We start from the raw sequence: 15,583 nt of genomic DNA on the forward strand, positions 1-15,583 counted from the left end.
CTGCTAATAAAATTAAGAATTTGATTGAGTGTCTTTATCTTTTAAAATCCCGCTGGAATAATGCCAAAAACGGTTTTTTTTCAAATGTCTTATTAATGTGCCTTGAACATCGACTCATAGATTGAACGCAATGAGAGATTTAATTGCATTTTTGGGATTCCGTTGGATATTTGCCGCTGAGCGAATTTTTTTATTGGAAATTCGGAAAAAGATTGGCGTCCCACGGTTCTGCACTATTTCCTGTTAAAAAATATTGAAAATCCATTTTGTCTGCTAATTTGTAAATCCCTTTTAAATAGTATCGTTAGGTGAGTTTGTAGTCAGAAACAATAATTGCCTCCTATTGAGCACATTACCAACTCTTTGAAATGTCACAAACGTCAAGTAAATTGGGTTGGACATGTCCCTTGTTTGCTGCCGAAATTTACTGTGTGGGACCCTCAACTTCCTAGTTAGAGCTTAAAAGCTCATTCAGAGAATTGGACAGGTATATTTCCCCTTCAACGCACCACCCGTCGTTTTGGGCGCAGCAGGGACCATGTCCCGCTGTCACTTGAAGGTCGTCTCACCCAACCCTATTCAGACCCTTAAGTGTTCAGCTTGTATACTTACCTCCCTCAATTCCTTCGCTTCCGATTCGGTGGCTTTAGGTGAATCGTTATTTGAGGAAGTCCTTTGCGCTTTGTAGAACCCATAAGCAGCGTGTTCATCGTGGAAGAAGAGCTGGCTTAATGACATGATTGACATTGAAAGAAATATTCGACTTTCGTGATGAATATTGATCGCATGTCATGGGCTATTTTTAGACATATACTTTGTGAGAGCGTGGTGGCGTAGTGATCCTGTGTTAGGCAACTGACCAGAGGGTGCCGGGGTTCGATGCTCTTAGGATTCTTATCATTCGGAATCTCCAAACGGACCCCCGACGGGGGTCCGGGTACCCCGTGCGGTAACTCCTTACAACGAAATTCTCGCAGTGTCCCAGCGAGAGGAACTGGCCCCCATACCCTGAATCTGTGACTCACTTGCTTCTGTTTTAGTTTAAGTTGAGCTCTACCCACCTACTCGAATCAACCCGCGGGGTATGAATCACTGAATGTGTGATCTAATTGTTATTTTACGGCGTGAAAGAGAATCATGGTTTTAAATCCTATCACGAAGATAGTATTGGAAACTAATGCACTCCATTTAACTTAAATATTGGAATAATACAAGTTCAACAATCTAAGAGCATTGTTATCATTGTTCGTAAATGGTGAGAGCTGATTGAATGGGTATGGAACTATCATACCCATTTCGCAATCAACCGTTGGTAATAAAAGTTACCTACTTTCGTAGAATCTTAAAAAGAATGAATGACAGCCAAGGCAATTGAAAACTTACACAGGTGTCAAATCTTGGTCTAATTCCCAATAGATACCTCGATATTTTACCTGACAATGCATGCTACTATGGCTCACTTTCATTGGTTTTAATAATAAAAAAGGGCTGATTTTCTAAAATCGGCTATGCGCTCTGAAGGTCGGAAATTTAAATGGTCGCCTTCGTTATGTGCAGTTCCCAATTCATTTGGGATTTTTCCTTTCTCGGTTTGGTCATGCGGAATTTTTGCTTCGTAGGGAGAGGTATGATCTTCAGAAAATGGCAAGCAATTGTTCTGCATGAGGCGAATCCTTAATTGCACCGATCGATAAGGCTGAATTACTACTTTCCAAGGCGTTGGAAAATTAACTAATGGCATTTATTCGTGTTTTTGTAAGGGTAAATCTGATGTGACGATTATGGAGTTTATACCGTCGAATGATGACACAAATGCATATAATATTATAGCATTTTCGTTGTTGAAGGCCTTTATAGCTGGAAAAGTCGACCTTGAAACTTGTTTAACAAACTCAAAGAATAGGTATGTGCCATAATACATGGTCGTTAAATTTTCCATATTGAACATATTTTGAAAACCATATGAAATATAACTTCTGATACCTTTGATTCACTCTCAGTATTGGGATCACCATCGAAAAATTGTCACCCTTAAATTACTATTGATTCGTATGTACCTGAGCCGGTTTCATTTTTGTAGGAAAATGTAATTTTAAACATTGATATTTGAATTGTACATATGATATTTGGGTTAGTCGTTAGTTACTATTGAGTAATGCACCGTAATCGAGGCAGATATGTCCCATTTATTCTTCGCCTAGATGCAGGTGATTCAGGGTTTCAAATAGCAGGTGGAAGCTGATTTGTTGGAAGGGCAGATATTTGATGCGTTAGAATGTAAGGTTTACTTCTTGGTCGCAGTAGGGAGTGTTGAAAACAGGAGATGTTTGTTATAAGGAGTTATGGCAGTGGTAATAAGATTCACACAGCGTTAGTTCAACAAGATATATTCGGATATAAACGGATACAACTCAATTGTACATTAGGCGCGAACACACACAGAGAGACCACTAGCGTGCACCGGAAGTGCGCGCGCACACAATCGACAAACATCCAATACAATCGATAGTATCGAACAATCGATACAGGATCATAGCAGACAGACATTAAGAAACTATTGAGCACACCCTTCAACACTCCCCTTTGCTCATAGTTGCAGCCCCAATTCTTTAGTGAACTTCTGAGTCTTTATACGGTTTAATCCCTTGGTTAAAATGTCAGCTACATTTTCAGAGCTTGGGATGTGCTCATAAAATATTAAACCCTTGGATACACAGTCTTTGACATAAAAGTAACGCACTTGGACATGCTTTGAACTTTCGGCAACAACCTCATCTTTGGACCATGAAATGGCTCCCAGGTTATCACAAAAAATTTTACATGGTTGAGGACAGTAAAAGGATTGCCCTAATTCCTTCAACAAGGATGATACCCATACAACCTCTCTAGCTGCTTCCTGCATTGCAACAAATTCTGCCTCACATGTTGATTGAGATACAATCTTTTGCTTCCTTGACAACCAAGACACAGCACTGCCAGCCAGTATAAAGACATACCCACTCCTGGATTTTCTGTCCACTGTGCAACCTGCGAAGTCTGAATCACAAAACACCCTTAAAGTTTTCCCAGTCTTTCGATAAACAAGTTTCAACTCTTTCGTTTTGAGCAAATACTTAAACACACGCTTCACAGCTCTCCAATCAGACAAGGTAGGATTTACACACTTTTGACTTAGTTTACCTATGGCACATGCAACATCTGGACGGCTTACCGTGGCAACATACATTATAAGACCAATAGCTTGCTCATACAATTTTTTATCAAAGGGTTCATCACAATCAATATCAAAACCAGCTTCACACTCCTTAGCTAAAGGTGTTGACACCCCAGTCTCATTCATAATATCAAATAACTCTAACATTTGACTCACTTGGGCAGATTGGTCGAACACAACCGTCTCACTGTCAGGCATAGTTAGATGAACAGAAAGAAATTGGGTGTCAGAGCCCAACATTTTGACATCCAACTTTTCTTTAATCTTGCCCTTAAAACCTTCAATCATAGACTTTTTCCCAACAATCAAAAAATCGTCAACATACACAGCCACAATGAGATCCTTAGTTTCATTTACATATACACATGAATCACTCAAACAAGGTTTCAAGTCCATACCCTTCAAAATATTGTTTATATGTTTGAACCACATTCTCCCTGCTTGCTTCAACCCATAGAGACTTTTCTTTAGTTTGCACACATATTGGTTCCTATTCTTTCCCTCAATTTCGAAAAATTCAGGTTGCTCCATATATATGTCCTCATCTAAGACACTGTTCAGGTAAGCGCACTCAACATCACTCTGGACTTCAGGCTCATCCGGGTCAAAGGTCCCTTCATCATCCACATGCCATATCCAATCATTACATCTCCTTGGAATGTGAGTGATTTCACACATCTCTTTACACGGGAACACCCTCTCCTCAAAACGTACATGACATGATATAATGACACTCCTACTTTTTGGCAAATAGATTCTGTACCCCTTCACTTCTCTATCATATCCCACAAAAATACCATCATCTGCCCTACAGTGAAACTTATTTCCAGTTGGACTCACCAGATACCAGACCTTACAACCAAACACCCGCAATCTAGAAAGCTCCCCTTGGATGTCAGCCTTCTCTCCTTTCCATAATTCCAAGGGAATTTTGTTCTCAATTGCAGACGATGGACACAAATTTCTGATATGACATGCTGAACTTATTGCTTCAGCCCACAAGAAAACAGGAAGCCCTGCTTGAATAAGCAAACACCTTGCCATTTCCACTAGTGTTCTATTGGCACGTTCAGACACACCATTTTGCTCGGGGTTTCTAGGCACACTTTTCCGATGCAGAATACCCTCAGCCTTCAAATAATTCTCAAACTCAACACTTGTGTATTCGCCACCATTGTCTGATTGAAAAACACTTATTTTCACCTGATGCTGAGCCTCAACCTCTCTCTGGTATTCTCTAAAGCATTTAAATACTTCACTTTTTTTCTTGATTATCCTGACATTTGTGAATCGAGAGAAATCATCAATGAAAGTCACAGAATAATGACCTCCCCCCAACGATTGACACTGTGCCCTGCCACTTACGTCACTGTGGACAATTTCTAAAGGGCGTTCACAATTGTGATGAGCAACTTTCGGAAATGGCAACTTAGTCATTTTACCCTTCACACAGACTTCACATAATTCATCGTCCCTTTTGGAATCCTCTTTCTTGAGATCAAGACCTGGGATTCTGTTCATAGCACCTTCATGGAGATGTCCTAATCTCTCGTGCCACAACGTACTCTTGAAGGCTTTGGCCTGAAATACTTCGATTTCTGTACCACCATTGCACTCATCGTTGACAGAAACATTTGCGACGTAGCTCTCATCTGGCTCAGTCTCTAAATAATATACATCATTTTCTACTAAGGCATTGAACAACACATCACCGTCATCATGCTCTCCAATAGCTTCATTTAATCTGAACACGGTCTGTACACCTTTCTTCGCCAGCTGTCTGACAGACACAAGATTCACGTCCAACTCAGGTACCCACAGAGCATTTGATAGTGACAAGGTCCAGCCCCCACAAGAGTTTGCTAACTTGATGACAATAGTTCCCTTCCCCTTCACGGCCAGACGTCCCTTTCCAATCTTTACTTCTCCGGTGGCAGGTTGGAAATCGAAGAAGCGGTGACGGTCTGGCGTCATGTGGTTCGAAGCACATGAATCTAGGTAACTAACACACTTTCTCTGGGAGCAAGCCAAAGCAAACGCAGATATGTGTCCTTTAAACTTCGGCTTGTCCCCTCCTTTCTCGTGTCTCTCCCGTGACACCTCGCCTTTTTCTTTTCTTTCCTCCGACTTGTCTCCCCTTGGCGCCCCACACTGGTAAGAAATGTGGCCCCACTTACCACACTTATAGCATTTCTGATCAGCAGTGCTCCTCTGCTTTCCGTTGTTGGCTGCTCTCGTCCTGCTGAACTTCCGCGCTGCCAACGCACTGCCATGCTCAGAGGACTCCGCAGCATTAATCCTTCTCTCCTCAAGCAGAAGGTCTGCCTTCACCGCCCTAGACGTCAGTTTCTCATTGATCTTTGTTATTCTCACATACGTAGAATACTGTGGATCCTTCACGAGTCCCGCCAATATAAAGGAGGCCACAACGTGGTCTTGGAATACGATGCCGTTTTTGGTTAATTTACCGCAGAGCTCCTGTATCCTCCCAGTGTACGCTGAGATGTCCATCGCCTCTGTCTTCTCAATGCTACCCAGCTCTCGGAGACACATAGCTATATCCATGGATGTAGCCCTCCCATGAATCTCTTCTAAGGTGTCCCAACACTCCTTGGCTGACCTCAAATGGCTGATGTCTGTGAGATACTCCGGGCGCACATGCCGGAAAATGTATGCGCGAGCCTTGTTGTCCTTGCGCATATTTTCTGGTCTCTTCAACTCGTCAGCACTCAGCCCGGGGTTGATTGCGTCCCAGCAGTTCAGAAAAATCATCGACGCCTCCGACATGGTCCTCCAATATTCGTAATTATCCTTGCTCAGGATTGGATTCATTTGCCTATCCGAATCCAGCAACTCATCTTGATCCGCCATGGTCTCGCCTTTTCTATTATGTCCAATTTACCGAATCACTAACGTCTATCACCACACAGCACGATCCCTGGGCCCATAACCTGTTATAAGGAGTTATGGCAGTGGTAATAAGATTCACACAGCGTTAGTTCAACAAGATATATTCGGATATAAACGGATACAACTCAATTGTACATTAGGCGCGAACACACACAGAGAGACCACTAGCGTGCACCGGAAGTGCGCGCGCACACAATCGACAAACATCCAATACAATCGATAGTATCGAACAATCGATACAGGATCATAGCAGACAGACATTAAGAAACTATTGAGCACACCCTTCAACAATGTTCCTATCCATTCCCATCCCGGAGTGGGAACCCCTTTCGTGGGATCTGTCATGTGTAGTATAACCTGCCTTTTGTGGCTTTTCATTTCACCTCCTTTGTCCGTGGTAGCCGCGGTCTTAATGGAGTGCGTAGGTGCGCTCGAGAGGCGTGTTCCTTTCCAGATATTTGGAGTCGCAGGTCGAAATGAGAGGGAGTGGGGAATGAAGCGGTGATTAGCGCGCCGGGCGAGAAAACGGTCGTAAGATGGTGAGCATTCCGAAATAAAAAAAAAACGCTTAGCCCGAAGGAATGAGAGATAATGTGGAGAGGTTGGGGTTAGACTTTTAGAGGTTGGATGATGTCTTGTAAAAGGAGATTCCCTTCGTATCACGCGATACCGGATACCATTACGGAAATTCCGAGGCACAAAAAAAATAAAAGCGGGAGGGAGAATGATGATTTCGGAGAGCGTATAAACGGAAAAATCGTTGTGTCCGTTTTAAGAGTGGTGTGATAGTGGTTGTGAGTGAGTGAGATTGGGCGAGGGGGGAGGGGTAGTAGAATTAGGCAGCTTCCTGGAAGAAAAAAAAGCTACGTCAAGGATCCCAAAAATGGTCGTGTTATGGTGATATCCGAGATCACATTCCTCGTAATTGGGGAGCCTTTCGTTCCTGCCTTGTTTGCATCTCTTCCGCGAGACGACGACCATTCAATCCGTTGCCGATCCAATAAATCCTGCCCCGATCGAGAGGCAAATGGGTTCCTTTTATTTCTTACGTACATTTTTTTCTTCTAATTTTACTTTTATTGGCCTCCCTATGCTAAGCTACCTACCTTTTGGATATAAGCGGGAAGAGGGGTTGGAGGGAGCCGAGAAGAAGGTGTCGTAAAAGGAACGCGAGGAGGTATTCCGGGGATGAGCGGGGAGAACGCCTTATAAAAAGGGTGGGGCAAGAGAGAGGACAATGAGAAAGGGAAGGGGTGACGCGGCACCAGCAAAGGCGGTCGGCGCCGTGATAACAAGCCTGTCCCTAATCAATTTCATTACAAGCCCACTCCCGCGAAGGTGAGGCAAGGAGGTAGGGCCCGGTGGGGTGTGTGAGGAAGGTTGGATAAGGGGGATGAGTGGGACGTGCTAGGCTTAGGGACGCTGGTGTGAGGGCCTCCCAAAAAAAGAAGACGGCCCCCCCCTCTCTTTCTCGCGCCTCGTCCTTCCCTCGGGGGGCCCAACCTCCCCCTCCTCATTTTCTCCCGAGCCCTCTCATTCCGTGCGTCGGCCGCCCTTTAATCTGCACCCATGCCGACTGGTTTTCGAAGACTTCAAAAGGCAATGCCGACCCCAAACCGCTGCCCGGTCCATTTCCGAGGATGGACTCACACCAAGGAGGAGCGGGAAGGAGGAGGAGGGGAAGGCCGTTTCTCGAGAAAGGGAAGGGGGATGAGAGGGGGAGGAGATCGCCCTCTCCTCCACCGAAGTCTCCTCCCCCCGCCACACAACCAAAACCATTCCAGCGGCAGCATCTCATCCCTACCCGAATACACCGTTTTATCCCCCTTCATTTTTTTTAACCAGGCGGTAGCTTATTCTTTTTTTGTACTTGATCTCATCCCTTCCAATCCAGCATCCCTAGCTCTTTCTTGCCGTCTCTTTCTCATCCGTAAGATTCTTCGGTAATTCGATTAATCGAACCCATTATTTATCGTTTTCCCATTGGAGATTCGGAGGTGAATTTCGGTTATAGTGGTGGATAAAATCTGCAATATCATACCGAACTTCGTGAAAGATTATCTTCTAGGTACAGTTAAAACAAGTGAAGTTTTAACTGTATATGCACACCGTTTTATCACTCTTCATTTTTTTTAACCAGGCGGTATTTTATTTTTTTTATCTGGTCTCATCCATACCGCTACAGCATCCCAACTCAATTGCTCTCTCTTTCACTTCCTTAAGATTCTTCAGTAATTCGATTAGTCGAACCATTATTTTTTTATTTTTCCCATCGAAGATTCAGTGGTGAATTTCGATTGCAGTGGCGGATATCGACTTGCAGATAAAATCTAAAATCTCAAGTCAAACTACGTGAGAGATTCTCGTCTCGACACTGTTAAAAAAAACTTAAGAACTTTATAAAATCATCATTTAAAAAAATTATTTTCTGGTTTTGAGCGTCTTCGGATAAGTTGGCACGGTTAAAAATAGTTTTCCGGGGTTTACGAAGTATGTAGCTGATTCTATTTTATATATCTATAAATATGTCATATTATAATTCCTTCGCTAAGATTTTTATGACTATAGGTAGACGATTTTCCATAGTTTGAAGGTAATAGTAGTATTCGGTCTACCTCTAGTGTAATATTTAGTTATAGGTCCAGAAGAGAGCGTGAGGTAGTTCTATTAAGGTTTTCTCAACCTACTCTAAAAAAGGAGCAATGCCGTCTACCTTTCTCCAGTTATCAACAATTAGTACCAATTCAGTAATCTATATGTGTACAAATAAGTGATTTTTATGGCATGTTGTTTTGCCATTGAATCTTAAAAGCACCAGTGACGCCGAACTGGCACGTCTGTTTCGTTACGATCCTATTTTTCCTGAGATGATTCTAGGGAACATACGCTCAACTTTGTACTATAGTCAGAGACTGTGTCATCGAGTGGAATTTACTTCCCGCGAATCATTGGGGAATCACTCACCGTTGACCTTCATTAGCTGTTACTGACTCACGATTGGAAAAAAATATGTGTGGAAACTGGTGACGAAATGTGAATTGTGGATGGAAGTAAGAATGAGGACGGGCTTTTACTCCAAGAATGTTTTCTCAAATAAATTCCAGTTAATACAATATTTATGACATGCCCACGCTTCAAACACCTTCAATATATTTCCAAGTCATTTGGCATGATAAAACTCAACAGAATTTGTGGACCATCTCGTTTATTTGTTCTACAAATAGCTAACGAAATATTTTTATGCTGAAGTATACGATATTGTAATTAAAACGATGCTTTTATTTTCCCTAATATTGTTCAAAGGCTACGCGAAAGTAGCATATATATTTCGTGTGATTATTTTTTAGAATGGCTGGGTGGGTATTAAAATAAGACCTCGGACTTCTTTACGTCCGCAAACTCTCCGGTCCCAATATTTACAACTGAGCACAAAGGTTGGAACGTTTTTTTTATCCTTAAATTGTTTCTTTAACATCACCTTGCATTAAATTTGATTAGCTGGTGATAGATCGATTACCTTCTATTGATTCTTGTTACAGCGTACCCGCGGAATTCCTAGGTTTAAGGTGATGAAAACAATTCATTCTCACCTGTTTTGATGCCAGTCGCATGTTATTTAAGCACTTACTAATAGTCCCGGCTATGATCAATGGACTAAAACTTCGGTATCTTAAAACATTAACCGTTCTGGAAATAGATTCAATTTGCCATAAAATACTAATTTTTGAGTAGTTATGGATTACTTAGTAATAGGGGACACTTGGCGTGTTGTAAATGCAAAAGGTTATATTTCTTTACTCTATTTACTTAGAAAATAGAGTACACTGTATGCAATGCAGTGCCCTATTTTGTTGCTATAATATAACATCCCACTAGTCTTGTAAAGAGCTCATTAGTTATTGATCTCAATACGAGTCTTAGATGTACCTTATTAGTTTCTATATATTTGTTTATACAACCTACGCATTGCTAAACTGGTGGGAAAGAATAAACTCAATTATTCACTATCTTAGTGGAATTGAATCGGTTTTGAAATGAAGTAAGAACTATGGAGCTTTGAACCTCGTTGGCCAGAATGAGCAATATTTAATTTAATACCGATGCATTAGAATTTTTCATAGCGGAAAATTCGCCGACCTATTAATTTTAATACTGTGGTATATTTATATTGCATTACTAGGCATGATAATACTACAAATCTTAGAAACATATTTTTGTGTTCAAAACTTCTTAAGTCTCGAAATAAACGAAGATTGAACTCTCCAATGCGGTTGATATGCCAGCCTTTATTGGTTTTCTCTTTTATCTCCAAGGTGCTCTAAGAATTTGTATGAATGTACACAAAATAGCAATGAGATCACGAAGAGGTTTTTCTGTTTATTTGACTAAACTTCAAAGTTAACATATTTTATCCCAATAAAATTTAAGATACGTTTTTTTAGATACTCAAAGTCAAACGTCACATGGTGTGACCATGGAATAAAAAAAATCGGTATCTTAAACTCTAATATTTTTTACAGAAACTATGTTCCTTTAGCTTTAAAAATGAGAAAAACAGGCAGTTTTTACCACAATTATTAGCTGCGTTATGATTTATTTTTTAAAGCATGAGAGGGAAAATTTGCTTTAACTTCCTACCAAATTTCAAACAAATCTGAGATGGTCGGTTTGGGAGCTGTGATGATTTGGCATGGAATGACTGTATGATTATTTAATTATATATTCACATATAATCGAACACAGCATATGCTGGCCGTTTTACATCGGAGAGTTCAACAAGTTTATTAATTACACTTGTACGAACAGCCATTCTGATTCATCCACGATAGGTTATCCAGACGGGACTTGAACCCGCAATCTGTTTAGCAGTCGAGGACTTTACACTTCGACCACCGAGGCCGATGATTAATTTATTCGCCGTTAAACCTACTTTGTACGAGGCAAAGATCTCGTGACGTTTCTTATGGCAGGATATGGCAATTGAAGCTACGAATCGCAGCATATATACAGATCCTGCTTTTATTCATGGTGTCAAAAACGGAGACCCATTTGGCTGTGACATTGCGGTTAGGAACCCCGAAATATCTACGATGCGGTAGGTACTGTGGGTGAAAAGTGACGTGAAAAAGAGATAAGTAATTGGTAATGTGGCGTGAAAAATAACTTTGGAGGTTTGTTTTGAGGGTTCTACATCCGGGAGAAGGACACGAGTAAAGTGGAATTCCTCAGTTTTTATTCTGGGTTCAGAAAAAGCTGAGTAAAGAGTAGGAGGCATTATTTTTCTGAGTTAATGCTTCGTGAAATTGAAGTCGGAAAAAATAATAGAAAGGAAGATACTTGATGGCAGCAATGGATTAGCTGGAACTCTGGGTTGGAACATCAGAGGAAAATGATGCGGGAGGTTAACAACCGATTACTTTATGTCTTAATAATGGGATTTACACTACTAAGTTTTCCAAATTTTGATCTCCCTCTATTTTGACTATTTTTTAAATATAAATCATTGGCAAATAATTCATATTTAGGCGTAAGAGGTTTTATTCACCATAGAGCAAGTCCTTAAATTGAAAAGGGGTTTGATGCCAAAGTTTTCGAGATTAGCATATCGAGTGTAAGACGTCAGAGAGGAATAAAAAATGATGTTTTCTATTCCATCGGACTGACTTGAGTTAAACGATGACGAGCGCTTTGTTAGATGTTTATCATACTTCCGTAACCCATTCATTTATTCTTTTTCAGGAGGCAGTGAATCATTTTTACATAAACCCTACGACTTTCAGCCATAGCACAGACGGAAGGAAGAAAAGTAGCTGGACAGGAGTAAGGTAAGATAAATGCAGAACTTACATTGATGGCGGGGGCCATTTGTACCTCACAATGGGAACGCTATTTAAATTTATTCTTAATTTCAATTTTGTACAATGGCGGTGTTTTGTAGTCTGATCCTGTCGCTTAAGTCGCTCAACGTAGGGTAACATTTTCCACCGCAGTAATATTTTTATATTCTCCCAGTGGCATTTCTCATTTGATTTTTAGGACCTCTCATCACTAAACTTCCTATTTCACCGACGTATTTATTATTGTGTGCAAATAATATAGTGGAATGGCATTGTGAATGTCATTGCCGAGGGATTATATCGAGCCCCTTGGCAGTATCCCGCGTTATAGTGCGTAAGAGTTTAGAATATACGAAATAAACTTATGTGAGTTAAATTTTTTGGCTGAACGAACTGAGAAGAAATATAAGGGACTTATAAGTACTGGCTGATAATGATGATGATGAAGTATTGGATCTGAATTAGCCACTGTGAATGTGTAAACTTCATTCTCCATGGAATAATCACAGAATGTGTTCTAACCTCTCCTGGAGGCATTGAATATAATTATTGATGCGTGAAAGGTATGTGATAGCGGATGAGTTGTAAATTAAAACCTGTATTATGAAGGGAAATAAAATTCATTGGCTAATATGGAAAAAATCACCTAAAATGTGAAATTACGGTCTTGGGACTGGGCGCAAGTGAGTGCATGGAGAGGTTTTAGCTGAGCTGTATTAGTCAGGGCTGAAGAAATGGGTGTATTTGGATGGTAGAATCATTCGTGAAGTAATATCCATGAAAAAAAATTTAACCAGTCATTGAACACATACAAGTGGTAATTTGAATGTTGTCGTGCGAATGGCTGGGAAGTTTACATTATTTGCCGCAAGAAAACTTTAATATGAACTATAAATCAAACTTCAGACTTTCCATTTTTGATCGAATATAGTTTTAATAAGGATTAACATAAATCACCGCCATAAAAATGGGCAGATGTGGGTGGTCGAATGGCGTGCGAACTGATACCCATAAAGAGCAATCTTAAGCAATCATTTAGCGCCATTCTCATGCCTTCTCACCCTAAATCACGAAGTTTTCAGCGACTAGGCGTGTGGAGGGGGATGAGGAATTGGAGCATCGTAGGGGCTGAGAAGGGAAATCGTGGAGGCGCCGACGGGAGGAGGATCGAGGTGAGGAGGAATTGTGGAGGCTAGACGAGGCACGGTAGTGGAGAAGAGGCCAAAAAAAATGATGTAATGGCGAGACTTGTCTGTCTTCGGTCAATCTGGTGGCGTGACGGAATGGTCACTCCTACCCCCTGCCACACATCATCTAGAAGAACCAGTGGGCCCCTCCCTTCCTATTCACCCCCACCCTCAACACTTCTCACTTATTTCTCCTACCTAGTCTGGAAAAAATATTTCTCATCTCCTTCATTCCTTCCGATTCCTCAAAACTTATACCACAATATCCCTCCCTAACTCACTCACTTTCCCACATCTAAGGTATTTCAGGGAGAGAGAGAAAGAGGGGAGGCTGGCGAGGGTGGAAAAAAAATAATACCATTCCCTTGTGGCCTCGAGGCTATGCAGGGAGGGGGTGGAACTCCACCTGTTTTTCCCACCTTTTCGGCGTTTTGGGTGTCCCACCTCGAGAACTGATTCCCTTTCATCTTTGCCGCCTCTCGCAGTCAGCACTGCTGGGAATGGGTCCGGAACTTTTTTGAGTTCGGTCCTTAAGGGGAGGAGGGATAGCCGGAGGGATACCGTCGGCCAATAAAGCATCCCTAGGATGTGCGTATGATAATAAAGCGTCCTCGGTCCCTTCACACTCTCGTTAGGTAGGCCAATTCTCTTTCGATTCTTCCCGCGTGTTCTCTGCTAATCATGCGTTTTGGGTGCGTTTCACGCCGAGATGAGCCTATTGCCTATCTCTCTCTCTCTCTCTACTTCTCCCCCTTATAAAAGGGTTGGTTTCTCGGCATCAAAGGGTTCCAAAGGAGGGGGATCGCCTCCTGTCATCACTCGGGTGCTCTTCTTGCCCACCGGTCTTTCTATCGGGATCGAGAATTTTTCTAGGAGAGGATGGGAAGTATAGCCATCAAAAGAGAGCTCGAGCCGCGTCGAAAAAATTTGAATCGCTCCGAAAATATCCATGAATTAGGATCTGGGAGTATGGGCGTGTCTCTGCGATCGTTGGTTAGTTGCGATGGACCGGATACGCTTCTCTACGTGATCGCGCCAGTCCACAACTCCTCGTTCTCCAAATTGGGGGTGAACATTTTCACTCTTTTTCGACTCAAATTTTGGAAGACGGGAGCGGCAGTAAGTAGCAGCTTGAAAAGTCGTTTTGACTAGCGGGATGATTTTTCTTTATCTGGAGGATGAGTGGAATGTCTTTAAGGGGCTGTAAAATTTAAAGAAAGGTTGCCTAGAAAACTGCTGGATTGGTTGGTACTCATGGGTAGTTCCCATTTTCAGCACTTTGGGAATGATAGTTAGGCATTCCCCGCGGAAAAAAGAATTTAATCAGCTATGGTTTTCTTAATTGCCGTCCAGTTTCATGCGATTGATAAAAACTAAGGTATCAGCAAATCATCGAGGGCTGCCAGCGGTAAATTTGAAAGAGCTTAGATGGACAGCTTGAAAAATTCTGTATAACAGGTTTACACGTAATTCTAACCTTTTCCCTGGGTGTAAAACGATTAATTCGCGGATTGTTTTAATTTCCTTTAACAACCTATGCATTCGCTTTCATATTTTTTTGATTTGACTGTTAATTGCCTCAACTTTTTAGACAAAATTAAAATGACATTACTACGCCGTCAAAGAATCCGCTAAATTGAATCTTTTGAATTTGGCTCATGTTTTTTATTTATAAAAATTTAAATCAATATTTTGATGTGCCTTGAAATAAATGACGATGTGTAATGTTGCATCATGCTTTATTCCAAGGAAAAGTATCGAGGCAAAGAATTGGAGGTGGTCTTCGAGCCAACGGAAATTCGTGAGCATCCATAAGGATTTTCCGCGTAACATTATGGAAGGTACCATGGAAACGGTTGTTTATTTTCCACTATTCGGTCTCTTTAAAAAGAACTTGATTTTCCGCTAAATGCCACTCGCTCCGTGCTCCGTGTCGGACACCCATCGAGCAGTGGTAGTGATGATGCCATCTCGCTTGCATTCCTCCCTTCGTGTCGGACAAGCGGCGACCGGCCCGGCGGGGCGCGAGAAGCATTCTGGGGGTCGGTTGAAGACGATGGAAGGGGACGGGAAAAAATATTACGGCGAAGGATCAAGGAAGGGAGTGTTAAAGAATGGGGAAGGAGAGTGTGCGAGAGGCATGAGCTCCCGGAGAAGACACCGGGGCGGGAAAAACCACGTGTGTGGGTTTCGTGAAGAATGAGGGTAGCGCCAGGAATGTGACGGAGAGCAAATTGTGAGGGAATTCCTCACGGGGCACTGAGGCGAGGAAGGAAGTAACTGGCTCGGGCTATAATTAATCGGGTGTTTTGGAGAGTAATACGGGGACCAGTGGAAGTGGGATGAGTGCCAGAGTATGAAGCTGAAGCCTGATAACTCGAAGGAAAAGGAATGGTGAGCGGTAATAATTAAGTATAGATCAGTTCCACTTTTTT

The sequence above is a fragment of the Ischnura elegans genome, chromosome 2 (genome assembly GCF_921293095.1).
Source record: "Ischnura elegans chromosome 2, ioIscEleg1.1, whole genome shotgun sequence".
In the NCBI taxonomy this organism is placed as follows: domain Eukaryota; kingdom Metazoa; phylum Arthropoda; class Insecta; order Odonata; family Coenagrionidae; genus Ischnura; species Ischnura elegans.